General features: G+C 40.7%; 1 long non-coding RNA gene across 1 annotated transcript in view; it reads right to left on the bottom strand.

The window, feature by feature from the left end:
* Nucleotides 1–285: 285 nt before the first annotated feature.
* Nucleotides 286–27891, bottom strand: part of LOC138911177 (uncharacterized) — a 124931-nt gene continuing 97325 nt past the window's right edge. Inside the window, exon 4 of the long non-coding RNA XR_011416553.1 lies at nt 286–342. This is a non-coding gene — a long non-coding RNA (uncharacterized lncRNA). The remainder of the gene's footprint in view (nt 343–27891) is intronic.

Here is a 27891-nt window from a genome sequence, read left to right as displayed (position 1 = left end):
TTGCTATTTTGTTCGCCTCCCTTTGACAAAGTTTGCCGGCAACTTGCGAGTTTTTAAACTGCACATTCTTCTAGCCCTAGCTAATTAATTAAGTTAAGAACAGTAATGTCCTAGTTAGATTTTTGTTCAGGTATAATGGGAGTAAAAGTCCCCAAAGCACTATCTCGTTTTAAATATATATTCTAGGAGATAGCCCGTGTTAACGTCTGACATAGAGATAGCCCGTGTTAACGTCTGACATAGATTCAATATTCTACATGCTATATATATTCTATATATCTGTATAAAGAGACGCACTTACTCAATATTAATAAGCCTCCAGTCGGGACTTTAAACACATAACTGAAAGAACAAAAGAAAAAGAGAGTTACTTTATGTAGGAACAAAAGAAAAGACCAGATGGAAAGAGAGAGATAGATTTAACAAATTTTAGTTTATTGCTAAAACAAGATATTTCTACCTAATCGAGGAGGAGGGCTTATGTTACAAGACGGTTTTATTTAATTTGCAGCGCTGCAGAAAATGAATCAGATATGCGTTTGGCATGTGTAAATACGTACACTCATACAAGCTCGCATACATACTTACATACAAAACATTTTATTACAAAGCACTAATAAAAAGAGGATGAAAATCAGCATGGCTCTTGTGATAGTCAGGACAGTATAAAAGGATATAAATATGTATATATGTATATCTCCGGCACAATTTTCAATTTTCTGATAGCTTCAAATCTGTCAGCTTCCTCATAAATAATAACCTGCCTGTAAACCGTAACCTATGGACTGGTTTAAGAAACTTTCACTTTTCAATTTGTTATAAACGACGAAGCAAAAACTAAACAAAAACCATTTTCAATTGGACAAAAAGTCAACATTAAATTCATATATATGCAGTGTCATTATGTTTTATGTTAACTGTTTTTTACACATCCAACTTTTAAAAGGTAAACCCATTTAAACATATTAAAAAATTATGGCTTATCCCAACACAGACGACTAAAAAATGTAGTCACGTAATTATACCCTGAGCCCATTTAAAATGGGTATAAGCGTATATTGTATTTGTGCAAAATCCAAATGTATGTAACAGGCAGAAGGAAGCATCTCCGACCCCATAAAGTATATATGTATATTCTTGATCAGCATCAATAGCCGAGTCGACCTAGCCATGTCCGTTTGTCTGTTCGTCTGTTCGTCCGTCCGTCCGTCCGTATGTTTAAACACAAGGATCTCAGAACATATAAAAGCTATAGAAATTGAAATTTTAGATGTAGGTGCTCCTAGTGCCTGCGCAGATCGAGTTTGTTTCCGATAATCGATAACCTACTCCGCAACTTTGGTCAATAATAAGAGCTAGAGTAACCGAAGTTGACATATAGTTTCTAAAATAGAATATATATATGCATTTGACGTAGGAAGAAGAGGGTTCAAGGTATAAATATAGCGAAATGTAATAAAGTAAAATATTTAAAAGAGCATTTCCTAAGTTTCTTAGAAGGATCTACTTGGAAAATAAATAAAAGTTACATTTTGGTTTATATAAATATAAAATTTGCGCTTTGATTAAGAATCGAAATTTGAACATGGGAGCTCATATTTGGGTTTTCAGCTAAGACTTTATGAAATTTAAATTTAATTCCTAATCGAAAATCAAATATTTACATATATTTCTGTTGAAGGTAATCTCAAAAATGCAAGTCAAGTTTTAAAATGGGTTAAGTTTTTATAAAAATCAGATATTTTTTCATTTCTCCTCTGGTCAATCAGCTCTTGTCTGTCACACCTAATTTATCTGAGTGTATGTGTGTGTGTGTGTGTTCCTTTTTGGCACAGCCTGCGTGCCGCGCTGCCATTTGCAGTGGAGGCAGCGCCAATCAATTAGCCAAATTGTGCATAAATTTGCGACGCTTATCAATGTCAATATTATCATTATAACAATAACTGCCTTTTGGGCGGGTGGAGGGCGTGTCTGGGGGCGGCTGGCAGCTCCAAATTAACACATATTTCACTTTATAGCCTAGAAATATTATTGAGAGACGTTTCGCCTTCAGCTCGAGTAGGTCCTCTTCCATCTCCTGTTGCCCTGCCGCCTTCTTCTTCGCTCCTTTGCCGGCTAATACAATAAATTGCAATATCGATAAAATACACGAACGTCACGCATCGCTCACGGCTCACGACCTCTCCACGTTCTGTCAACTGGCTTCGCCCTCGCTTCGCTTCTCTGCCCCCCCTTTATCCTGCCACGCTCATTAGATCGGCCTCATTTTATGGCACGTGGGCGTTCAAGTGGGCGTGCCAGAATCTGTAGCTTGCGCACAGACATAAGCACGGGCACCACGCCATAGACATGGACTTGGGCTAGGGGGCTACGGAGTTCCAGGCCTGGGCCTTGGTCTTGGTTCTGGCTCTAGCTCTGGCTCTGGCTCTGGCTCTGGTTCTGGTTCTGTGGGGTTGTCGTGTGCCGCCCTGTCTGCGCAAATGGCGCAGCAAATTGAATTTCGTTTATTGATTATCCTGGCATTTTATTTTTTTCTTCCTATACATACATATTTACGGACATATATATAAATATATATATTTACAAATATATATATTTGTCTTGACTGCCGGGCTGAGTCCACAGCGACTGTTACAATTTATGCAATTTATTGCCCAACAGATGTTGAATTAACTTTGCCAAGCCCTAAATAGATTTTGCGCCTGCATTCGAATCTAATATTGAGCCCGGAACCCTTATAAATATAGTCATTATTGGATCGATTCGCAAGTTAAGCTCTCGTTCGTTCAGCTCTGACTAGGCATATACCAAATACGCAATCCAATTGATGGACCTATGCGGCCCCTCGACCTGTACGCAAAGTGCCTGCTGCATATTTTAATAACTAAAAACATAAATAAGTGGAAAGCATGGCCGCAGTTGATCCATTTTGGGCCAAGACAGTCGGCGCACTGGAGCCGTGCAGCCGGGCAGTCAAGCGGTCGGACGGTCGGGCGGTCGGTAAGCGTAGCGACGACGTCTAGTTGGCCCTCTCAATCCGGTTGACTATTATAAAACCAGGGCACGTAGCCGTTGTCAATCATTATGACAACTTAACGCACTCACACACACACATTAGTCAGCAGCAGCTGTGTGTGTGTGTGAGTGTGAGTGTGAATGTGTGTGTGTGGGGGGCCATGCATCAAAGTGCCAAAGTATGCCTAGGCCAAAAAGAAAGAAAGAAAGATCCATTGCAGAGAGCAAAAAGTAAACACACACACACACACATGCAACACATATTTTAATATAATAATGATAAAAGATTTATGACAATGGGCAAACGGCTCGAGTCCAAGCAAAGCCAAGTAGCTAATGTGCATAAATTAAAAAAACAAAACCCATAATACAGAAAAATATATACAAATAAATAAAAAAAATAAATAAAAATAACAAAAAGAACTTGATTTAAATAAAGTGCAGGTGTCTGGGCTGCTGCATATATAATATATGTATATATATACTTATATATTTATATTTATATACAAGCATTTCCATGCATATAATTTATTCATCATATGCTGCAAAGAAATAAGCCACGAAATTTGTATACCCTAGCATATGGACAAGTCTCAGGTATGTAGGACTTCCAATATGATATATATATATATAACACAATATGATAGAAATATCTTCTTGTTTTTATCAAGTAGTAGAAAGAATTCTTATTTATTTATAGTTATTATGCAATGTTAATGGTATTAAGCAATGTACAACTAATTGGGAATAAATTAGAAATAGATAAAACAGAAGGAAATAGCTTCACATATGCTTCTTCACATTTCACACTCGCATTCAATTTATTTAACCAAAACCTGGCCTTTAAGCCAGTTTGCCAACCAATTTTGATCTGGTTCCTCGCTCGACTACAGATTAAATTTTCCCTTCATACTCTTCATAAATGAACTAATGGACCCTATGACAAAGAGCACCACGCTTTGGGTAAGGCCGAGAGCTTTACCCAGAAATGAACAAAGTGGCGCCCACATACGCAATAGCACGGAACAGGGTTTGAAAACGGCGAACGAGAGGCAAAGAGTTGACCATTTTATGCGGTAAAAGTTAAGTTTTATTTTTGATAAAAAAAAAGACAAGTCCCAAAAATAGAAGAGACTTTATTAAAATGCAGAGACAGAGAAAGAGAGCGACAGAGACAGGGAAAGAGAGAGTAAGAGGGAGACAAAATCGAATATGAAATTTAGTTGAGCCAAAGCATTTGACAGCCAAAAGTTTTTCGATTCACATTTAGATGCTAATGGAGATGTGGACAGTTTGGCAGGCAAGGTGCAGAAAGGTGCAGCACGGCTGCGGGGCGTGGCAGTGCAGCTCAAATGTAGCGAACGCTGACTGCATAATTGATAAAGCGGCAATCGAATGGGTTGGCCAGCGGCCGGAGAAAGGGACAGTGAGCGCCAGACAGAGAGAGAGACAGAGAGAGAGAGAGAGAGAGAGAGAGAGAGAGAGGGCGAGTGATAGACAGAGAGTGTGACAGAAAGAGTGCGAGGGAGACAAACAGATGCAAATCGCAACAAATGCTGATAACCTTGTTAAGATGCCAATTACGAAAATTAACTTGGCCCTTGCAACGAATTTATTGATTTCGCATTGAAATTGAAATCGAAGCCAAAGCCAACGCCAACGCCAACGCCAACGCCAAAGCCAAAGCCGCTGGCAAAGTGACGCAGGCAATGGAAAAGCGGAAAATGGAAAATGCAAAGTGTACGCGTCGCTTGGCCCTCATTGCTCAATTGGCAAGTGTGTTGCAGCAACTGCAGCAAAAAAGTGGCAAGAAATGTAACAAGCGTAAGAAAAACTTTGCACCAAAGGAAACCCAGTAGGAAAAACCAATGCACAAGTCGAAGAAGTGGAAAAAGGCGAATGGAGGTGCCAGAGGCAGAGCGAGAGAAAGAGACAGGGACAGTGACAGAGACAGAGACAGAGACAGTAAGGCAAAAAGCGGGCTAAATAGGCAGCCAGCGGAAGCAGTGAGGCAGTCAGAGACAGTTTGAAATAATTACATTGAGCTGTTGCCCAGGGCAGGGGCAGCAGAAGGGGCAGCGGGAGTTGTGGAGGCGACGAGGTGGGTTGGTTTCTCGGCTGGTGGGGAGGCAGGCGCATTACCGTTGGGGCCACAACGCAACAACAAAGTGCACTTAAATGCGATGCAAAAATCGAACAAACGCAGCGATTATTGAGCGCAGCAGGCGGCGCCGACTTCAGCGCCGACGTCAACGTCGACGTCAGCATCGACGTCAGCATCGACGTCAGCATCGACGCAGCAAAAGTACAAATAATTTCATTATAATGTTGTCTTAGGGGGGCATGTAAAAAAAGGGTGGAGTGGTGCGGAAGCGGGGGAATTGAGCAGCAGGGTTAAGCAACAAAAAAAAAAAAAAAAGACACTAAAGAGGAACAGAGAGCAGCAGCAAGAGAGTGAGAAAGAGAAAGAGTTGGGGCTAGAGCGTGGGGACAAAACTGACAAAGCAATCTATAAATAGCTTTACTGGGGAGTGGTAAATGTCGGCTGGCTAGGCGGGCGGGGTGAGGCAGCTGGTGAAGACACACATTGTCAGTTGCAGCAGCAGCAGTTGCAGTGGCAGCAACAACGACAGCGGCAGTGACGACAGCAGCAACGCGTATTAATTGCGACAGCAGTTCGTCAACATTCCACAGGAGACAGGACCTGGCTGGCCCTAGCCAGAAACAGAGTCAGCGGCAGAGGCACGATCAGGTGCGCGGGCAGGTGGCGGCGGGCTGCTCTAGCAAAGCAGCAGCAACATAATTAAAACTGCCAACATGGCGCGTGATCAGCGGCAGCGATAAGCAGGAATTGAGACTGAGAACTGAAACATAGACTCAGACAGAGAGACTGAGACTTGAGACACAGACTGACACTGAGAACTGACACCAGTGACAAGCGATCGATGAACGACGAAGATGGACTCAAAGTGAGGTGAGATGCAAAGGCAGCTAATAGAGAATAACTAGCATAGCTCAGCTTAATGAATATGTAATACATTTTATGCATCTACATGTTTGATAAAAGAGCCATTATTTTGCATGGAAAATAGCGCTAAGGAAGAGACAGAAAGAAAGAAAGAGGGAGAGAGAGATTGATTAGTCCCTTAGAATAAAGCACAGCATTACAAGGCAAATGGGGGACGGTAAGAAGTGTAGTCTATGTAGATCAAAAATAAATTGACAGTAGGAGATAGGCGATGGCCTGGCTTGAATTGCTTTAAAACTCATTATTTTATATACATTTGCATACCTATGTAATATGAACTTACACAAAATTACACACTTCATTTATCGCCAGATATGTATAAGAACACATTAGAAGAAGAAAATAATAAAACTAGGATAGAGAGAGAAAAAACAAATTAGAATCAAAAATTAAACAATAATTAAGCATTTGGGCTTTGCTAAAACCCCATAAAACCCTATTGAATTCATAAGAATCGCATAGAAGGGCGAACTGAAAAAACTTGTTTTCATTCATTTGCAGCACATTTGTGAGACGTATCTAAAAATTGTAGTTAACTTAATTTACGTATGGTACAAGAGAACAGAGAAGCGAATGCATTAGAAGATAAAATGAGAAGGTTAATTAAATTCAGAAACAGCCCTGCTTGAATTCATGAAAATCGCGAAGAACGGCGAAATTAAAAATGTATTTTTCAATCAGACAAAGTTGCAGGTCTTTTGTGCTAGTTTGTAGGATCTATTTGGCAATAATTGTGAACTGCTTATAAGTAGGCAAACATAGACGTAAAATTCTAGATCCTTTGGACATAATTGCAGCTGCCAGTTGTAAAGATTTGCTTATGACGAATGAAAGGTATTTGGACGAAACAAGTTTCCAAGTTATGCAATTGCTGGCGCATATAATATGTCAGGTTTGTGTGTTCTTCTCTTTTTTTTTTAAACATATTCCAAGTAAATAACCGCATCGCAGAATGCAAAAATATGTAATTTAAAGTCCCTTCATCTGTGCAAATGACGTTCATATTTGATCAAGTTTTGCATTGGCTGCGGCATGCGGAAATCACAGCCTGCAGCCAAAAGCTGGGGCAGCTGCAAGCTGCAAGCTGCATCGCACAGTTAATTGCACCTGTCGCCTACTCCTACGAGCCAAAGGTACAGCTGCCGGCACTCAGAATTCTCAACTGGCGCTTTATTTGCGACCATATTTGGCGGTAGTCAGTCGTCGTCGGCGTCGCCCAGTGTTGGCTCTGATTGAAGCCGAGACACAAACCAAGCAAGACACACGGCCTGCGCCTGATTATGAGGCCAGCAATTTAGCTGAAGCTGCACTCGAGCTGGGCATCAATAATAACAAGCAGAAGCAGCAGCAGCAGCAGCGGCAGCCGCTCGTCGGTGGTCCAGGGCAGCAGCCCGCGGCGCAGCAGCCCAGCGAGCGCAGCCGCCGCAACTTGCAACCAGTTGTAACAAGCTGCCACATCCAAGCGCGGCAACTGCAGCGTAGATGGCAATGGCCATGGACATGGCAATGCCGATGTAGATGGAGATGGAGTTGCAGTTGCAGTTGGAGCTGTGGCCCTCGGTGCGCGTGGCCATCGCGTCGTGGCGTTTTATGATTTTGTTCGGCAGCGGCTGCCGCTTTGGCTTAGAAACAGGTGCACTTCATATCAAAAGACCAGGCCACAGTCAAACACTCGAAACACTTAATCAAGGCGTTGTCGTTTCCACACTGGGTTAAAGATGATTAAAATACTTATGTTGAGAATATTTGTTCAATCTACCTATTTTGCAATCTCAATAAATATTTAGCAATATATTAATAAATATATAAAAAATGTATAACAAATACTATATAAATAAAAAGATATTGCTTAATAAAGAGAACCAATAAATATATATGTTATATTGAATATTGTGTGTTCTGATCCCCAATATTAATTGATCCCTAATATCCCTAATAATGATCCCTAATATTAATATTAATATTATTCTTGTTGTTATAATATATAAAATATATAAATATATATAAAATTGATTTCATCATAATTTCAATGGCTGCCGAACACTGTGCATCGCTGCCGCCTTCAACGGTTGCCCGTCTTGGCATTCACGTCTAATTACCGGGAAGTCAAATGCAGTCAACATATTGCGCTTTGATATGCGCTGGCAGCAGCCGCTGCCATAACCCGAAGACTCTGGGCTCGAGCTCGGCTGCAGTTGCTGTAGCCGGATCGTAGGCCTGTCTTCGTGGTCATAGTTATAGTTTACTCGCCTGCCACACGATGGGAAAATGTGCGTTGTCTGTGGCAAGTGGTAGCCAAAGTGTGGAAACACGGCCAATTCTTTGCCTGGGCATCAGCCCCAGCCCCAGCTCCAGCCCCAGCCCCAGCCGCTGCCCCAGGTTGGGCCTGGTCAGCCATAAATCAGGCTCATTTTAATGACGCAAGCGAAATGCATCTGGAAACGTGTTCCGCTGCCCAGTTGGCCGCCAGTTTCTGCCCAGTTGCTGCCCAGTTGCAGCCCAGTTGCCTGTCGCTTGCAATTTGATTCTCTGCAGGCACTTGCTCCAATTGCACCAGCGCCCGCCGCCGTATGCTCCTGAGCAGCAATTAGAGTATCAATCATAGAGGCATTAACAATTGAAAAATTGTCTTTGAAAAATTGAACGGCAATTAGAATACGCAAACGCAATTGATTGTTGTTACATTTTCATATCGCCCAACTGGCCCGGCCCACAGCCAATGATTATGGCCAATTAACATGGCCAAGAGACAAAAAGCCTCGCTATATTTCTCTACTGTCAGCAGTCGCTTTTCTTGTACGGTAGACTGATAGCTGACTTGGCTATATAGCAAAAGGATTATATATATTATTATCTTTCTATCTTCAAAGCGAGAGCATTCATAGAACAAAACAAAAGAAGACCTTCGAAAGGAAAAAAAAATAATGGTATTTTATCTACCAGACGATACAGCTTTCTATTGGTCAAAAAGGAACGCAAGAAAGCGACGTTAAGAAAGCGATACAGCATTGTTTACATACCCTGTACATAAATTATTTGCCCACAAATGATTCGCATTGATTGTAGCTAGATCTAGAGACACAAACGATTTGTCAGATTTACTGCTTCTTGGCCAAATATAGTTAAAGCCAATTGGCCACCGCCACGTTTAGCCAGCCAGTATGTAAATTGAATCATTTGCCAATATGTGCGCGTCATCCGTGGAATGAATCATTTGGCAAAGGCAAAGGCAAAGACAAAGCCAAACTATGAAAACTTAATAAACATAATGCCCAATGCGACAAATCTGATTGAGTGGCATATACAAAAGCGGCTGCTAATTGATTTAAAGGCACATTCGAACGGTCTCAACGACATTACATTAAGCTTATAAGGTGTTTACTAAGCGCCCAAAACGAGAAAAAAAAAATGGAATTAAATATAGAAAAAAAAGTTGAAGCACTTTTATGGCCGCTTAGAAACGCAAATTTTATGCTAAACTTATGCAAGTCGTCGGCCAAATCGATGGCCAGAATTTAGATGCGCATAGATTTTCCCAAGCGGCTTACGCCGAGTGGACTGGACTGGAGACTCCAAACAATGGAGCTCTGGCACACGAGTGGATAAATGAGTCAAGTGGCATAGAAATGGGGAACGTGGGGAATGGGGCTTGGGGTATTCTTAACAGCTTTAGTTCGACCTGCTGTTAAAGTGTTGAACATTTTTAACGAGCGTTTTTTTTATTTTATTTTTATTTTATTTGTATTTTTCTGTTCATTTTGATGAGGCGCATTGTAAAACTTTGCTGGGGGGGAAAAAAAAAACGTAATGCAATAAAATCGAAACGTATTTAAATAGAAAGCACCACAAAATAACAAACAATCACAAACAGTACAAAAAGTCGCTCGGAATCGAACCAAAAATCTAAACAATGCGCCACGTTGTCCGCTTGGAATAATGCTTTACTATTTTTTTTATTTTTTATTTATTTTCTATTCCTTTTTCTTGATTTTTTTATGTGTTTTTTTTTTTTATTTTTTTGACTTGATTTTGTGGCAGCTTCGTTGGCTGCGCATTCGAGTGCATTTGTTGCAGGGAAATGCCGGGAATACATTATGTATGCCATGCGTAAATGCACGTGAGTGCAGGTGGACTGGTCATACCACATGCTTCAAAATATTTGAATGTGCATTCATGATCAGGAGCAGGTTTTAGGCATTAAATGGAACTTACTGATAATGTGTAATCGGATCGGACGGCTATATCATATCGCTGCCAAAGACGCGATCGGTCGAAAGTTCAGGGTATCTTAAAGTCGTGCGTTTGTTCAACTTTTTCTATGCTACAAGCAATTTATGTGGGTTATTTTATGTTTCATGGCTAAGCAGCAGTAATAAATTTATTCTAAATAAATTTAATTGCTTCAATAATAATGTGTATATTAAAAAGAGGAAAAACAAATTTAAATACTTTTAAATTTAATGTGTTTTTTGCATAATTAAGTGGCCTTTCTGCTTTTCAATAAATGTCTTTTGATTTTCTTTCGCTGGTTTTTTCTCCATTTAATTTGAATACAAATAGAGCGCCTCGCAGGGTCATGCCCCGGCTTTGACAAGCTTTTCTCGTTGTTGTTGTTCCTGTTGTTGTTTTTGCTGTCGACATTGGAGGTGTTTATTTTATTTTGACATCTTTTGGCTGGCCGCCTGTTAGCTTTCGCCGTTAATTAAGGTTTATGGACAAATTATGCCCACAAATTGGCAATTAAAATTAGAACGCGCACATAAATTCAAGAGTATCTAAAAATGCGCAGTTGCTGTTGTTTTTGTTGTTGCTGTTGTCATTACGCTGACAAAATGTTGTCACTTGACTGGTTTCTCATTTTGTTGCACAACAAAAACTGCATGTCGCCGTTGATAAGCTCGAACTGGTTTTGAGGCTGACATTGACCAAAGTTGACGAAGAAGTCGAAGCTGTAGTTCATGTGGGCGTACTTGCCCAGCTTCAGCTAAGAGCATTGAAATCAAAGCCGAAATCAAGCTGATAAGATTATAAGAAATATTATTGCATAATTAAAGCTCATTTAAGCCATTTTTGAAATGTTGTCTAATAAAATAAAACAAATAAAATAAAAATATATATATATATATATATGTATATATATATATATATGTATATACATGTGTATATATGTGAAAAGTATTTCAAACTTCAATCTGAAAAAGTTTATTAATAAGAAATAATAACCTTACGGCTGCTTGAGCCTTAATTGCGTGCATGAAAATCGAATAGAAAGGCGATATTTATGTGTAAGTTAGCAAATGCAATGTAATTGCTGGCTTGCCATTTGTTTTTGTTTAAAACTGTACACGCCAGCTGTAAAGAGCATCTAATCTAATCCCAAGCGAAAGCGTCTCCATCGATATGGCAATAAATTTTTTACTACATCTCATCAAATCTAAGGCAAACCCGTTCCATGGAGCAGTTTAGGCACTTAGCCACAACTATAAGCTTCTAGTTTAATGTAACCGAACTGTAATATCGGCTCGCTATGCATAACTCGTTCCATTACAATTTTCAATGGGCTTCTGGTTCGATTTTATCCATCGAGCCGGCCGCTTTCCCAGAGAAACTTGGCTCCATTCGGCTGGCATCTATTGCTCTATTCAGGGCCGGCACATCTATAAGTCATGACAGTTTCTGGCTGGCCAAACCACCTGCTACAAATGCGTTGTCAATAATTACAACGCAAAAAATGCGAGGCGCAGTTCTCTTGTCGGCTCTCGCATTTGCCACAATCATTTACACTAAATCACTTAGGTGTACAAGTGTCTGTGGACCGCGTCGCACCGCCCCCAGACGCCCTATGTGCCCTGGCCCCCATGCCTGAATAGAGAAGCGCGGTGGGCTGTGGTGGACTATGCTAGGCGCAGTTTGTGTAACCAAGTATAAGGCCAGTTGGCTCGTAAACATTTACGCATATTGCAAATAAGCAAAATAACAGCAACAGCAACAAACATGGGCCTAAAGAAGAAGAGGAATAAAAAGGAGAATAAGAAGAGATGCTATACCAGGTCCTGGAATGGGGCCCCACTAATTCACTTTGCTGCACGCTGATTGGCGGAGAGCGCCAGGTGGTCGCAAGTCTAATGCGACCGCCGATGCTTAATCTGCCAGGCCCGCAGCACCCCTTCCCCTCCTTATTCCGGCAGGTAACATGTTTTCCACAGCACGCACACGCCCTTCCCCGCACCTTCACTTGGTCAGCAATAGGCAGAGGCAGAGGTGAGATGAGGCGAACGCATCCTGCCAAGACTTGAGATTCTCGCTGCTCGTTTCTCGATTCTCTCGGCTCTGGGCAGCGGCGTTTCAAAGCTGTTTGACTGCTCCACTTTGGCGGCGGCCGCTCGTCCGCACGTCCCAATCCATCCATCTCGCTGTGGCCGCCACATAAACTGGTTCACTCCCTGCTTCAACTGACTGCTGCCCCCAGCTCCACTTTACGTCCCTCTTACCCTGCTGGCTACCCTGCAACGCTGCACATGGCATAACAAGCTTTGCTTTTCGGTTTGATTTTTTGCGCACAGGTGGCTCCTTCAGCGATTGCTGTTGTTCTTATTCTTGTTGTTGTAGTTGTTGCTGGAGCGAGCGATCGCGCGTAATAAGCCGCGAAAACATTGTTCAGCTACGAGTATTGGCCATTCCGCTCACCCTTGCCCGTTGCCTTTGAGCGTGCGCAATCAGCAGTCAATGCTGCCGAACCGGTTACAGCGGCACCTTGATTTCAGCGCAAGGATGCCGATCACAGCATACGATAAGCCAGCCGCCTCTTCCCCCTCCACTACTCTCTCAGATCTTCGCTTAGCCCCTACCGCAGAGTCCAGCCAAGAGTCGCAGGGACAGCAAAGGGGGGGAACCACATCTATCTGTAGGCAAATTATGCGAGCAGCGCGCAGCAAACACTGCCAACTGAGAACAGGTGATGCTCTTGAGGGAAAGCGTTGAGTAAGTGGATGAGAATTGCAGAGGCGGGCAGCAGGCAACACGCAACAGGCAACAGGCACGGACAAAGGCAAAGGCAAAGGCAAAGGCAAAGGCACAACAGCAGCAGTCAACACTTTCGCAGGCCGTGCACAGATATAAACATTTGGCCATTAATCATTGGCCGCTTGCAACAAGAGTTGCCGCACCTTGTAGAGCTCATTATGCCAGTTAATTGAAATGTTATAGAGGACAACGCGGTATACGGTGTTTCAGGCCTTACGGCCAGTTGCCATATTCAATATTTATTCTCTTATATAAGCAATGGTAATTAGATATGGGCGCAATCATTTAAGTGTCACAGCAAATGTTTCGCAATCAAGAAGATCTTAGCCAGCTCAAGAGAATATGTTTTTATAAAAGAAAAATCAATATAAATATCTATATAGTCTGTTGAATCGAACAATATTTTTATACATGTAGTATGAGCAGGCGTTTGCTTGCCTCACAAAAACAAAAATAATATTGCACTTCATATAGCGAACGTTTTCATTTCAATTTTTGTTAAATTAATCATATATATTGCCTCTCTATGCGATTTTCAAGAACTCAAATCAAGGCTAAAGGCAACAATATTTTGTGTCACTTTGGTTCGTTTGCATTGAGTCAAACAATTACTTTTATGAAGCGATGTTAGTCTCGATCAATCAATCATTCTCTTTTTCTGTTCGCCTCTTTCTCTGTCTCACTCTCTAAAATTAAATTAAATTTCTCTCTCTTCATTTCCTTGTTCCCTTCTCTCTTTCTCTCCATTTCTCTTTTGTTTAACAATATTATGATTTCGAAATGGATTTCTCTATCCTCCCACTCTCTTATTTTTGAAATCAGTTAGTTGCATTTTACAATTGGAATTTATCTCTATCGATCTCCCTCTCTCTCTCTCTCGCTCTCTAATTGTGCAATGAAATAGCTTGTGGCTTATTTGCGATATTTTAATGAGTCAATTGAATTGAAATTTGCATTGTTCCTCCTTATTATATCAAGTTGATGCAAATGCCGTCTTGTCATAACCATAGACTGTAATATTTGAATTTGACGATTGCCGCATCAATGCGCAAGCAATTTAATGCTGCACACACATGCCCAAACACTCACACACACACAGACAGACATACGCATGTGCCCTTATTTGTGGAACTACATCCGCATCCGCAGCTCTTACGTCGAATTTCGTTAGCCTTTGACTGCAGCTCCAAACTGTGCTGCATGCCACACAGAAACCGCAGCAGCAGCAGCACAAACAAGAACGAGATGGTTCACTGAGTAAGTGAAAGAGAGTTGTAGTGGCGGAAGGGGGAGGGAGAGGGTGTAAGAAGATGCTCCACTGCCAACGCCTTTGCCCTGGCCTCAAAGATAGCTTATCTTAACCCTTGGCTGGCCCAGGGTCGTGCTCATTGCGTGCATCTGCTTTTGCTTGTCTTTTAGTTCGTTCGTCTTTTCTTATTTTTTTTTCATATTATTATTTCTTTTTCTTTCATCTTCTGTTTTTGCTGTTGTTGTCGTCTACTGAAAACTGCCAGCGACAAGTGGCAAAAACCTTTTGACAACTGCAACGCAGCCGGCAGCAAAATGCGATGACATTTTAATCGACAGGCAGCCGCAGTCGCAGCCTCAGCTCAACTCGAACTCCAACTTCACTTGCATCTTCAGCTTCAGCTTCAGCTTCTGTTTTTGTGTGTGTGCTACTGCTGCTTCTTTAACATCTTCTGCATCATCTTTTTCTTGTAATGTGTAATAACGTTCTAGTCCAAAGAGTTCGCAGTCCCTGCAGCAGACCCGCCATGGCCAATGCGAGCTGCCAGCTTCGCCCTCAACAGTTGTCTGAGCCGCCTCTTTTTTTCGGTTACAGAGTCCTCCTCATCGTTGTCGTCATCATAATCATCATCATTATCATCATCATCATCGTCGTCGTCATCGTCATCATCATCGACTTGTGCAACATCACTGCCTCGTCAAAACGTCAATCGGTGTAATCAAGCGTTAAGTGATTCTGCGGAAGCGCAGCATAGCCCAAGCCCAAACTTGGAGTCGATTGGGGGATTGAGCAGCAAGGGGGAATGGTTACGGTTTGGGGTCGCCTGCAGCTTGACTGATTCCACAGAGGCAGCTGCGGCTTTATGCCTTACGTGTCGCCTCTTTTCACAGACGACCAGGTAGACTCGAGCGAAATTTGAATGCGATTATTGTACGGCAACCGCTTAAGATCGGCCACAAATATTATTTACTTAATCATTGAGCACAAAAGCGAAAAAGATTTTCATTTTCAATTAAGCATAATTACGACTCGAGTTGGAAGCAACTAACTAGCAATAATATTAACTTTTAAATACACGTATCTAGAACTCCTATTGAAATTTTGATCACATTCGGCAGTTATCTTAATTTGACCGTTGATTTCTCAGGCTTTAATCTTAAATAAAGAAAATCATGGCTCTAAAGAGTGAGGGTTAATATAAGCCCTTGACAAAATCGAGGCTCCACAACCAGGGTTAATGAACCGGACCTCGAGGCAGACTGCTTGCTCAGGCTTAAAACAAACCAAGGACATTTTTGTGCTGCAAATATGGCCCACATTTCAGTGAGGTTGATCACAGATAGTGTCAGCCAAGAATTGGCAACTCTTGGAGTAATTCGAAAGTAGAGAGAGAGTCCCAGCAACAATTTGTAGCCAAAAAAGGAGTTTGTACCAAAGACATCATCATTTAATTTGCCTAATTTTAGAAATATGTGTTTTGTTGCGTATTTTTCGCTGGCAAGCAGAGAGTCAAATTCAATTAGCAATTGGCTTGACTTGTTATATTCGCCCACATCTAAAAGAAACTCAACCCAGCGCAGCTATGGAACAATATGCCGCAATCAAAGCAATTACAATTTGTGCAACAAGAAGTAGAAGAAGAGCAAGCAGAGGATATAAGTGCTGGTTAAGCCGCCAAGTTGACGACTTGTCTACTAAAATGGTCATCAAGCATGCAAATTGCTTAGATATTTTCCACTAACAACGATAGTTGAAGTCCCAGTCCCACTCTTTAGGAATTGGGCATTGAGTGCGCCAACTATGAGACACCTTTTTGTTTATTAGCCAGGGTAGAGGCGAATGAATGGTATCGATTACCACACTTGACATTATTCCAATGCTCTATAAAGAAAAGAAATAAATATTCAACTTGCTGTTCGTCGTGCCATTTATCCATATTAAGTATATATATGTGCTAGATTGTACAAAAACAAGTGCATTTAGTCTGAGAGTCCATCAATGCAATAATTTCGATGCACATCATTTCCAACTTGTGCATAGAGTATTTTGCAGTCGGCTGCAACTTTCGAACTAACATTATTTTCATATTATTATTTTGATTAGGTAATGGTATAGCGAGCATTAGCAAAGACAAAAGGAAAATCATTATTATCAATCGATATCGATTGTGTCCAATACCCATTCTAGTTGCTTGCGCGTAGCTGGCGACCAAATTTTACGAGCACGAATATCCTCGCCCTGTAGCCGGAGCTGAAGTCAAATTTGCTGTTTAGCATCGAAAGGCAAATTTCACAACAATTGCATTGCATATTTATACGCAACGAATAGTTTGTGGGGTTAGTCAAATGGGTTTGGCCCGTTATCCCTTTAACCTGCCATTGTTCTTTGACGGTCTTTTACCCTGCTTAGCCAGCGATTCGATTATTGTCCTCTCTTTACTTCGATGGGCGTCGTTTTCTTATAGACTGAACCCATTGGATATGGTTAAAAAGGTCTTAATGGCCTGTGGTCAAGTGTAACAGGCAGAAGTAAGCACGTCCGAAAGCACATAAGTATTCTTGATCAGGACGAAGAGCTGCCTCGATCTGGCCATGTCTGTTCGTTAAATAATTTTGTGGGCATATGTTTCTTCTCTTTCAGCAGTTATCGTAGGATTCAGTAGGTTATCGCATGGTATGCACAGATTACGAATGTTTCCATTCTCGAATACCGCCCCCCATTGATATAAAAATTGGTTAAATTCTATTTTTGAAAAAGAGCTGGAGCCTTGTATTTTGCTATGTACGCACTTTTGTATGCTTGTGTGTTTTCAGTTAAGCGAAATGAGTTAATTTGTATCATTTTATAAACATATCTACATTCTAGAATAAGTAAAACTATTTATTTGCTGCTCACAAATAAAACTTTTTTGGGTAGCATTGAATAATTGATATGAAACATTTAATCAGATTTCCCAGTTGGCCAAGTTGCAATCGCCTTGAAGGCAGACTTAATTAATTGAAATATAAACAAGTCTGTGGTAAATAAAAACTAATCGAGCGAAGCTCTACATAAGATAACAAACTCTTGTCGTGTCTGTTGTTTTTCCGTTTAATGTATTTATAAGATGTGGAGTGCATTAAATGTTCGTTTCAATTTAAATCAATTTCGCTTGCATTTCATTTATTTTGTTGTTTTTTGTTCTTGTTGCTGTTGCGATATGGCAGAAAATTCGATTTAAATCGATTTCTTATTTTATTATGCATTCGATTGCGACTTTCGGCGCGCTTCGCCTTCAAACATAAATATCACATAAATATATATATATATATATATAAATATATTTATATATTGTATATATATGTATGTGTATATAAATATATTTCATTTATGCTCAAAGCAAATTTGACGCTGCCAAAAGCTGCCAAAAACCAATTGCAATTTTCCATGCGCCGCATGCATAAATAATACACACAAACACGAACACAGAGGCGCACAAAGGCTGCAAATAAAACAAAATTACGCATACGCCGTGTGTTGGCCATGGCAAGAGCGCGCAAGGGTTTGGCTTGTTGCTGTTGTTGTTGTTGTTGTTGGGGCGGCGGTTGTTGGGGGCATGGTCGACGGACTCTGAGCTCTGGTGACATCGACTGGCAATGGCAGTGCCATGATACTCAGTTTTGTTTAATAATTTATGTATATGCCTTGGCTGCAGCTCACACACACGCACACACACACAAACAGGCACGCGCATTTACAAAGAGCGAAACACATCGGTTACATATGTTTCATTTGCGCGTCTGTTTGTGTAATTTACAGTTACACAAAACCGCAAATAAAGTTGCCAACATTACGATCTATGGGGGGTTGGAGGTTGGAGCTTGCGAGCTGGGGAGCTAGGGTTGGGGGCAACAAGAACAACAACAACAAAGAAGAAGAAGAAGACAAAACGCTAAAAAGTCAACGTTTGCGGCTAAAGGGTTCAATAGAGCAACACACAGACATGCAGCAAGCGGGGCAGGGTAACAGGTGGCGTAGGGATGTGGAGGGGGGGAGGGGGGGTACTGGGGTATTGCCATGCCATTATGACAATAATATGTCGCAGTTGAAGTTAAATTTGAAGTGCTGAACGAGTTCGTGCCGCACAAGTTACAGTTGCCGGCGGTCGTGCAATAGTTGCCCATAAATGTTGCCCAACGCCCCAACGCCCCCTGCCCACCTGCCACAAACTAACATCCTGGCACACACACAGCCACACAAACACACATCCGCGCACACCGCGAAGCGATAGCAAAGTAATTGAAAGCACTCACAAAACTGAACGCTAAGTTTAAGTTTCTTCATTTATTGATTTTGTTGGAGGACTCGTTGCTGTTGTTGTTCTTGTTGTTGTTGTTGTTGTTGTTGTTGTTGTTGTTGTTCTTGTCCTCGCTAGTTTCGCATTTTCTGCTACTTGCAGCCAGTTGCCTGCGTTTTGTTTACCCCTTTCTGCTTTTCAATGGGTTAATAATATCGATAGTTTTTTGATAACATCAAACAGTCAGACACTGATTGCTGTATGGGCTGCAATCAATATTATCGATAACAGCCGCAAATGCTGCAACTAGTAAAGTTTAACAATCTATAAAAGAAGCGATTACCTGGTCATTGAAAGGTAATGTGTGAAATACCTTTAAGGCCAAAGGCTTTAAAAGTCGCAGTTTATTAAATGGAGCGTTTAATTTTACAAGAGAGGAGTAAAGCTACAACAGTTAATTTTTCTTAAAGTTGTTCAATATTATTTTATAATATGTATATTCAGTTATTTATTAAGATATTAATAAAATATGAATAATAAAATAGCAAAGGGCGAAAATTAATAAATATTACCAATATGGAAAGGACGCAAATGATTCTGCTCAATTTATATATTTCTTGAAGATTACAAAATAAACAGAAAATAGAAAACATACTTAAAACAAGTCAGAGAGTCAAGGGTGCCCGACTTAGGGATGCTCTGTAACCAGCGTCAGGCTGCCGTCACAAATATTCGATATATACACACACACACACCGACACAAGCTCTCTTTCCCTCAACTCCAAGCATTGGAAAATGCTTTCTTAAATAAATTTCCTATTTATAGCCAAATTCTTAAATGAGGCACCTATCAGACTGGGCTTGCTTTTAGCTGCATTATACATGTTGCTTGAACATTAACAGGGTATAAAAAGTGTCCTTTGTTATTTCCCTGCACTCTACTTAATTTAAATTTTTTTCGTAACAGCCATATTCAACTCAATGTCGTGAATATTGTTTAAGAAAAAAATGCACAACTCTAAAACCTATGAAGGCAGCCCCCAGTAGCGGGAGATGACTTTGGACTCGATGCACTCGGGTGTCGTCTGGTAGCTGTGGTTGCTCGCACACACAAAAACACACACACACAAAGAACGTAAACATTTTCAATAGATTTCCGCTAACAAGATAAATAGTTGAAGCTAAGTTGCTGGTGCACTTTAAGATACAAAGGCACAACTAAAAAGCAGCAGACGTTCCCAATCGCCACCATGTTTAGCTGGCAACACCAGCGCCAGGACGAGCAACAGCAGCAACAACCACAACAACAACAATAACAACAAGGAGCTAAGCAACCAAGCGAAGTCTGCTCGGATGGGGACGCTGGGAATGGTATATGGCATATGGTATATGGTATATGGGTTATGGGGCTTGGGACAGGTTGGCTGCTCCTAGCCTATTATTGATATCAAATTGGAAAGTGTCTTAAGAGTAAGTGGCTTGGTGGGAGCTGAGGTATAATTTTTGATACCCTAGCAAAAGGCTAATAAAATTATATCACACAGCATGCCACACCTCACAGCAGATAACATAACGTTTAAGACAAGACGTTCGGGCTTTTCCCTAACTAACACATCCAACATAAATATATGTGTTATATGCGTTAACTAGAGACAAGCCTGAATGACTAAATGTTTCCTTCAAGCAATATTTTAGCTAGATTTACCAATTATGTTTTTCGTTTTCCCCACAAATCGCACTAAAGTTGGATAATAGACAGTCAAAACTTAATTTGAGCTAAAATTAATTTAAAAAATTAAATTTATCTCAAAACTAAAAAAAAATTTTTTATTTAATTTTATAAAAAACCATTTTAATGTAAAATATAACAATTCTTTATTTATGCCCTAACATACCTAACACCTCACATATGTACTTAAAATATGTTGAAATCAGTTTAGAATAGTTTAATATATATTTATATATGATCGATTATTCGATGCATAAATATATAGTTGGTTTTTCGATAAGCAAACCAAAACAACAAAAATGATTTAGTAGTATGATTCATTCAGATTATATAAATAAGTATATCCCACATCTGACACATATTTGCAAGGGTATGTGATCTGCGGGTAGCTGAGATAATTTGTTTTTCCTTGTTGTCTTCGTTGTTATTTTGCTATTTTTTTGCCCGCAACAATTTCATATTTGGTATTGGCAAAAAACAAAAAAAAAAAAAAAAACAGAGAAGAGGAAGAGCATACATATATGCCATAAAATGCCAACACAGGCGTCTTTTGTATGTCTGAGTGTTTGATGTGGAGAAGAGGGGTTGGGAGGGTTGGGGTGTTGGTTGGTTGCCAGAGCTTTAGGTGCTCATATTAAATATCCTGCTTAAATATCCTCCTGCTGTTTCCTATTGATTTGCCGTCTCTGTTCAATTCATTCGCCTTTGGGCCACCCACTCGTCCTGCTGTCCGCCACATTTTCATTTCCTATTGCAATGATTTTCCTTTTTACCGGCTATTTATTCTGCCTCAGCATTGACGTCGCCGCTGCAGTCGTCGTTGCCGTCGCTGCTAACGTCGACGTCGGCCGTGGCACTAAAAAAAAAAGTTCGCTTCCCATCATCATGAAGAAATTTGTAATAAAAATTCAGCAGCAAATGAGAAAAATACACACACTGACGCATGCCTGGCAACCTCCGCGCGCCCCCTCGCACTCACCCACGACCCCGGCTCTTGTACACGCCATCTCTCTCACTCACGCTTTCTAGTTTCTTTCTATACACTCGCTGCTCGCCGGCTGAGCAACGTGTCAGTTACCGTTATACGTGCAAAAACTATGCCACTGCCTTTGTCTATCTTTGGCGTTTCCTCGGATTCTGTCGCTGTCTGCCTGGCCCCCAACCCCTTCGCCTTTGTGCGTCCCTCTCTCCCTTTCTCGTTCAATCTCTCTGTCTGTCATTGTGTATGTGTGTGTGTATGTGTGTGAGCGCCTGTATGGGGTTTATTTAATAGTATTAGTTGATGGTACTTTTCGTTGCCCTAGGCCAGCGTTTGGGCTTTGGACTTTGCAAGGAAGTTTGGCTTTTGCACAGCGCAGGATATTCAGGTGGATAGTTAAACGTGCTTCCTTTATAAGTCCAAAGAGAGCCGTAAATATGGTTTAAAAGCGATTTCTTTTGCCTGGTTATTACAGCTGCCATGGAATTCTATCTAAAATTCGTAACTTTAGTTAACCGAAAGTTTTCTAAATGGGAGCATATCCTAAAAATGAACTGATTATATAGAATATTCTGGCTATTCTATAATTTTAGAAAGTGCTTTATCTATCTTTTTGATACTTGAGTATACTTTGTCTTGCCCTACACATCAAAAGAAAGGGCATTACGTATTCGTTTCACCCGCCATTTGTTGTCGCCCCCTTTTTTTATCGAGCAGTTTTCAGCTTGACAAAATGATGACCATCTTGGCTGGCATCGGGCTCTACGTAAAAGACAAAATATTGAAAGCATTTTAACGAAAATTGCTGCTAAAGGCATTTCGATGGCATAAAAATCTCTTAACTGAAATTTAACCCCCAGCTGGGGTAGCGGGCGATGCAAAGGCGTTGCGTTGAGCATAGCCATAAATGAGAATAAAGCTTAAATTTGAGAAAAATATTGCATTCAAATGGCTATTTATATAATTCGCAATGTGACCAGAGTTGCAGCTGCAGCTGTGCACACACCCTCACGGATGGTTCCACACACACTCACACGCACACACATATTTTTGGCGCATATGAGAAATTCCGCTTAATTCTATTAAATTAGCGCTTGCCCAAATCAATGGAGACCACCGCGAAAACGGAAATGAAAGGCGACGTCATAGGCTAAAAGTTTTGTGAGTTTTTCTTTATTCGAAAGTGGCTAACATAAAACATAGCATAGGAAATGGAGCTGGTCATGAGTCAGCCACACACACACACACACACACACACACACACACACACAGAGACATACCCAAAATACAAACAGAATGCCCCAAATCAACACGTAGCCATAAAAAGCCAAAACTGCTTCCCAGTCCCTAGCTATAAATAGCTAAAAGTGAATATATATATATATATACATATTCTTATATGTATATGTACTTTCTATATGTATATGAACCCTTTTTAGTAGTCAAGTCAACTTGGCAGGCGGTAAAGTGTTATTTTTCCTCCTTTTTTTAGTATTCCCTTAGCCAAACAATGTGAAGCGCCACAGCCAAGTCGAAGCTCGTATGCTCTAACTGGCATCTTATGCAAATAGCTGATAGTCTTTTCAACCGAAAATCTAAGGGAAGTTGGATTTCCAGTAACTTTGAAAAGACCTAGAGCATATTAATCTGGATGTCTTGTGCGCTTGGTGTTGCAGGCTTGGCTCTGGCAAAGCGTTGACAATTATGAGTTGGTAAGGGCAAGGTAGCAGCGTCTAATGACAAAACAAAGGCCTCAGCCAGACGGCAGCAATAGCGAATGCAACAAGAGCAACAACAAGCGCTGACAGCTTCGAGTGTTTGAAAACAACAACAACAAGCACAACATGCGGGGCATGAGCATAAAAATAAATAAAAACGGAAGTGACATAAAAAAAACATGTGGCAGCATTTTCCTCAAGCTCTTTGGCTCACACACTAACAAGCCCCCCGCCCCTAAGCACACACACACACCCCTTTGGCCACCTCTATCTTGGCCACGCACGCAAAATGTGTTGCCTGCTTTTGGGCGATGCCGCACGATATCCTTTGCCATGCTCATTCGGCTCCGGCTGCGGCTGTGACTGCGGCTGAGCCTGTTGTCCAAGGCATGCAAAGCTTTTTTAATATGTATAGAGTACCCAGCATGCGTCTCCACCCATCTCCCCCCCCCTTTTTTTTTCCCCCTGCGCCCGACCACCTGCTTGCCCTCTCATGCTCTGTCCCTCTCTAATATGCTGCCGAAAGCGCCTGCGAGACAAATATTAATAAAATATACAACTATTAGTCATTGGCTAGCTGTATGCGTATGTGTGTGTGTGTGTGTGTGTCAGTACACACTGAGGCTTGTATTTTTAATATGAGAGACAAAATAAATATTCATAAAATGGCGGCCAGGCAAAGCCAGAACCAAAGACAGCAGCAAAGCCGACAGTAGCTATAAGTTCGTGTTCCACAAAACGCTTTCAACTGCAAAATTTCTATGCAATTCGCTTGAATCGAACACAGTTTTCGATGGGCCCAAGGCCCCATTTTATATTTTGCTCATGTATCTTGAAAAATGCAAAAGTTTTACCATAAAAAAACTCACGTTTGTTTATCCTTGGCACATTTACGCGCAGAAGCTGAAATACGTTCGATTGCGATTATCAGAATATTCGCGTTGGTATCGCTCGCATCGCTTAACCCGCACCCACAGCGGCACCCGCACCAACACCCACACCCCCTTATCCATCAGCATGCTCCCATTCCCTTGCCCATCCGCCTCAACTAACAATAAGACTGACGAATGTTGCGCCATAAAAATAAATACCTGCTGACATTTTTCATTGTAAATATTTTGTAGCTGCTGACGCGCGGCCAACTGACTTGGATGTGGGCGTCAAAGGGGGCGGTGCGGTTTGTGTGTGTGTGTGTGTATGGGAGGGTGTGTCAGCTGTGGGAGCTTGGTGTGTGCGTGAAAAAAAAAGAAAGGTTTCCACTCTTGCCGGCCAAGGCACGCACAACATGCGCACACACACACACCACTTGGGTGGGGTAGCGGGTTGGGGGTTTAGGGCGGGTTTAGACAAATGGACGTCGCAATAAACGCGTTGCTGACGCTTCGAAGGGTGTGTGCGCTGATCAACAGCATTACGAGTATCATGCTGTCTGCCTGCCCAACATCATCATCTTCGTCAACATTATGAACATCAAGATGATTATCGCGAATGCGCTAGTCCAAGTCCTAGTCCTAGTCGCAGTCCTCGTCCTTGTCCTTGCCGCTGTCATTATGGCAAACACCAACAGTAAAGTACCATGATATGTGGGCGCTGCCCGTTGGGTCTTAACTTCTGCCGGGGTCAGGCATTTATCAAGAGCTGGGCGCGTGCGGGCAGCTGAAACTATAATGCTATAAAGCCTGGCGAGAAACCAGGTTGAAAATTATGATATACTATGAAGAAAATTCTATAAAAAATACAATGTGAATATCGAATATCGATGTGCTGCGATTTGCATATAAAGTAAGCAATGCAAAATTAATATAATTTATAAAAGCAATTGTCATTATATTAATAAACAAAAGAGCATAAAAAAAAATTAACATATCTACAAAACCCTTAGACAAACCCTTATACACACAACTAAGATCTAGGATCGTGTCGTGTTCTAGTTCGAGACACGAACACGCAAGGCAAAGCACGACGTGTTAATGCCCAAACTTTGGATTTGAATCAACAAAGAATTCGATACCGATATAAATATAAGAGGTACTTTGTCATATATCCACGTTTAGTCTCACTTATTTTAAGCTTATTGAAAAACGATATACAAATAAAAAGTAAACAAAAAAAAACCATATCTTTTAAACAACCCGATAGACGTGTATACCTAAGCTTTACTACTATCTGATTGTTTCTATAGCAACTATATAATAAAGTAGTTCCGACTTGAGACGGATTTGCAGATAAGTTGGACAAATATTGATGAGTGCCCGACCAGGGAGAACCCTGAATATTCTTCTACCAACATCAAATGCAGCTCGCGCCAAGGGCAGGGGTTGGGGCGGTAGCTAAGAAGTGAAAGATACTTTATCTGTATAAGCTATTCTAGAAGCCACATATCTAATTTGTTAATCGGTATCAAATGCTCTGATGAAGGGTAAAATATCAATTATAGCTTCTGAGAACGACGCGGTCTTGCATACGGAACGAGGGCCATGACAAATCAAAAAGATGTATATACTTTATGCGTCCTTCTGCCTGTTATATACATTTTAATGGATGCAGCATAAAAAGCTTTAGATCTATACACAATAAAGATACATTATATGGCTCATAATTATATGATCCCTCAAGCTGGCATTCAATCGAGCTTATAGCTGCGATGAGCTATAGAAGTTATCTCAAGGACTTGCTCCTTAAAGAGCAGCAGAAAGAAGGGCAAATAATGAAATGGGAAAAGCGCCTGGCATGGTTGCATTTCGATAGGTTTTTCCCAAGGGCGCTGCTTGGTCCGACCAATTCATAAATTAATGAGCGTTTACAATTTGTAACTGCGCGCGTTGCGAAAAGAATAATAAATAAATATATGTTTATATATAAATATTTATTACAGTGCAGCATGCAATTAAAAGGCAACAACAACAACAACGGCAACAAAATTCAAATGTTGTTATAAAAATTCAATTGATTTATGCGACGATAAAGCAAACGCCCCCCATTAAAATCGTTAGGCTTGATGATGGTTGCTTTTTTTGTATTTTCTATTTATTTTCAATTTTTTTATTAAACGTAATGACTTTTAAATGAGACGCGTGCCGCGGTTGCTTTATGCTTCATATGGCAAGCAGGCTGTTGAGTGGGAGAGCCAGTGCGAGCAGAAGCAAAGAGGGGGAGGGGCTAATGAAGCCATCAAAGCGTTGCCAAAAATATTTTGGTAAATTATTATTAATAATGGCAGAAACAATTAAAGCTCCTCTGCTTCGAAAATGTGTGTGTACACATGTACGTGTGTGTGTGTGCGTGTGTGTGTGTGTGTGCATGCGGGTAGTTTGGGTTGATTTTGTGTTGCCTGCATTGGATGCCTATTAAAATTATAAAAACTTTTAAAAAGGCGCACGCGCTTTTCAATTAAAACAATTAATATGCAAACTATTTGAGCAGCATACCAACAATATTTGGAAAACACACACACACATACACACGCACGCACTCACAACAGAGGATGGCCACATATAGAGTACACCGACAAGTGAATGCCCTATGCAAATATATTAAAAAATTTTGAGCAAAAGTGTTGACGAATCACATATCTGATAGCTGATAGCTGATATCATTTATTACCCGGCGTTGCACATATCAAATGAATATTTTTGCAAATTGCTTACTTTGCCCACACGGGGGCTCGATCCCTAAGATTTGCGCTTCAATTTTATTTGTGTATTATAATAAAGCAAATTAAATAAACATAAAAAATGACAATTGCTGCAAGAGTTGAACCGGATTATTAGTTCGACGCTTAGAGAGCCAAGGCTCAAGACTTCAATGTTAACAAAAGAACACTCGTAGAATGCATATATTTCAAACCAACTTTCAAGTGAGCCCTCGTTTTAGAGATTTTGATCAACTTATATATATAAATATATATATACGGTCGCCTGCAAAGCGCAAATGCCATTGTGAGTGTGTTACATGATTTATAAGGAAATTCAATTACCTTGCGCGACGCGTGAATACGTTCTGCTGTTATATAAAATAGCTTTGAACAATGGCATTTAATCAAAATTTTGGCAAATATTTAACGAGGCAACCAATTATTATTTGGCTAGCTGCATTTTACGGTCTATTCAAAAAATTGAATTCAATTTGTGCAGGCTTAAAAAAGAAATTAAGTAAAGATAAATTGAACATAAGAATTCAACAAAATGAATGCAAGAGTACTGACATATGATATCAGATAAAGCTTATATTATATAATATGATATAACATATGAAGTACATATATAAAACGTCGGCATTGGAATAAGAACACTCTAATATACGCTGCTGCCTGGTAGATTGATGCGTAATTGGGTTTATTTCTTGGAATTATATTGATTTCAGGAACTCGAATGTTTCCTTTACAATGAACCGAACCTAAAGCCTAATTGAGGGATAATGCATACCCTAAAACTAAGAGCGAATTAATATTATTATTTTAATTAATATTATTATTATTTTTAAATATATAGAAAATTGAACTGTTCAATTTGAGCCAAGAGCTGAATACACAATTGAGAAAAGCCACGTTTAGGAGGCGAATCTCAAGACATATTTTGAGCCGCGAACCTACCAAAACGCCTCCCGGGATTGCTGCTCTGAATGGGATATCGAGTGAATAAAAAGGAGTTTACATAACTCTGGAAACTACCGCCAATCCCCTATAAGTAAGTGTGTTAGTTGTGCTCATAACGACACTCGAATAAATCTGCAATAAGTATGAATTACACCGATTGAGGCTCAGCTGAGGGACAGTCGGGGCCAACGCCTTTGGCTTAATTACCAACTGGGCCTCATTAGGCCCTCACCGTGAGCCTTGCAATTTGCATGTAAACGTTTTTTTTTTTTTTTTAGCC

This window comes from Drosophila virilis, chromosome X, assembly GCF_030788295.1.
Source record: "Drosophila virilis strain 15010-1051.87 chromosome X, Dvir_AGI_RSII-ME, whole genome shotgun sequence".
NCBI lineage: Eukaryota > Metazoa > Arthropoda > Insecta > Diptera > Drosophilidae > Drosophila > Drosophila virilis.
This window is presented reverse-complemented; position numbering and strand designations above follow the sequence as displayed.